The following is a 1961-nucleotide window of genomic DNA, read 5'->3' on the forward strand; positions in this document are numbered from 1 at the left end:
GAGAAGCCTCTTTTTACTTAGGATGGTTGGTAAACCGCTTAACCAATTTGTTTGAAAATTTGTGTGTATATCGGGTAGGTCTGAGAATCGGCCAACATTTATATATCGTACCGCTAAATGATAAGGGTAAATATATTCTGAGAAAAAACGGTCGAACACTAAAAAAAAATTATATGGAAAAACATCGTTTGCCGGGTCAGCTAGTTCAATTATATAAGAATCATATATTTATATAATCTCTGCAGATCTTAAAAATGACGTACATTTATAGATATAATCTCCCTAAATTACAGTCGAAACCATAGGATCCTCACTCATTATGGTTAAAAACCAAGAGAGCTGAGACTTGGGTTATTAAATAGGTCTTTAAATCTACTTGATTTCTTTCAATGTCACCACTTCGACTTCAATTGCTCAAATCAGATATTCATATTTGTGTTTTTGCTTAGATATTTCACAATGTCATAGAATATAATACTCGTAATGGCCAGTCAACAATTAAAATACAAAATATGTGACTTTAGCTTTTTCTGCAGTCTGTTAGTAAGTTTGTAATTGCAAAAAATGGTAGTTTTTGGCTAAACCTAGGCTAAACCTATCGACCTCTGCGCGTGCAAACACAGCCGACGCGTTACAAAGACGTGGCAGCTCCAACAGTACTCTGAAGTCTTGTCTCTTCAGTTTTCAATATAAAGGTCTCTATTATCCTCGTTATATTGTAACATAGTATGTCAAATATTATAAATAATTAAAGAAAATGTTTTATTTTATTGATTTTCAAAATTTATTAAAACTCATAATATCTTAAATAAAAATGTATCTTGAACTTACGACTCAATTCTAAACTACACTCAGCGGCACAATTAACCGCCCACCCTTTTAAAGTGGCAAATTTTGATGTTATCGCAGTTGTAAGTTATTGGGCATAAATAACTCAAGTGTGAAAGAAATGTAGTGACGAAAAAATTACAAACTAGCCACTTAACTTTGTTTTTTTTACGCATAAGTTGTGAATAGGATAAATATCGTCTCATTATCGTTATCGTTGCCATACTGCTTACATTGCTTCAGTGGCATTAAAAGTAAACAATTTGAGTTTTTTTTGGTTTCGTAACTTAAAGCTAGTGTTTGGTCATCACAAACATGCCATTTGATGCTAATTCAGTGGCGAGAGCCGTCGCTCTTATCGACGAAGGGTTTAGTGAGCGTTAAGTGGCGCGGAAGCTTGGTGTCGCACGTACCACCTTAAGGGATGCAGTGAAACGGTTTCGGGAAACTGGCTCTTATGAGCGAAGACCAGGACAGGACCGAAAAAGATGCACCTCCGCTCGTGATGACCGATTTCTTGTGACCAATATTCTAAGAAATCGGTTCACTACAGCTGTTGAGGCACGAAACCAACTTCGTGAGGTTCGCAATGTTCAAGTGAGTGAAAGAACAGAGAGAAGAAGACTGTAGTTACGCAGTGTCTAAACTATTCATAGTTTCTTATGTGGTTATTTCAACTGTAGTTAATAATTATCAACAATAAAATTAACTAAAAGTGTTCAAAAAAATTAGAAAGAAGTCCTAAACCACAATTAGGTGAAAAAAGCGGATAAAAGGGGAAAAAAATTATTCTACGCAAAATCGTAGAACATACATAGGGGTGATTCGGATACTCATCACCATGAGGCTTTCAAATTTTAGCTTTGGACGTTAACTTCTCGGCCATCCTGTATACACATAGGTGAGATGTTCTTGAGTTGAAGAGTGAAAGAGAGAGTGAGGAGGCGAGAGGCGAGAGTAGTAATTACGGGTAAGACGCACTGTTCGAATGTGCAGCGCTTGAGGCTTAAAGGCACTCGTTTGTTCTTGAACACGTCGGAAAGTTTGCCGAAAGTCCCCCAGTCTGTGTTAAGTATCTTTTGCTAAAAGTTTTAAATACATTAAGATATCTTACAATTATTCTTAAAGCCTGT

This window comes from Leptidea sinapis, chromosome 16 (genome assembly GCF_905404315.1).
Source record: "Leptidea sinapis chromosome 16, ilLepSina1.1, whole genome shotgun sequence".
NCBI classification, from domain to species: domain Eukaryota; kingdom Metazoa; phylum Arthropoda; class Insecta; order Lepidoptera; family Pieridae; genus Leptidea; species Leptidea sinapis.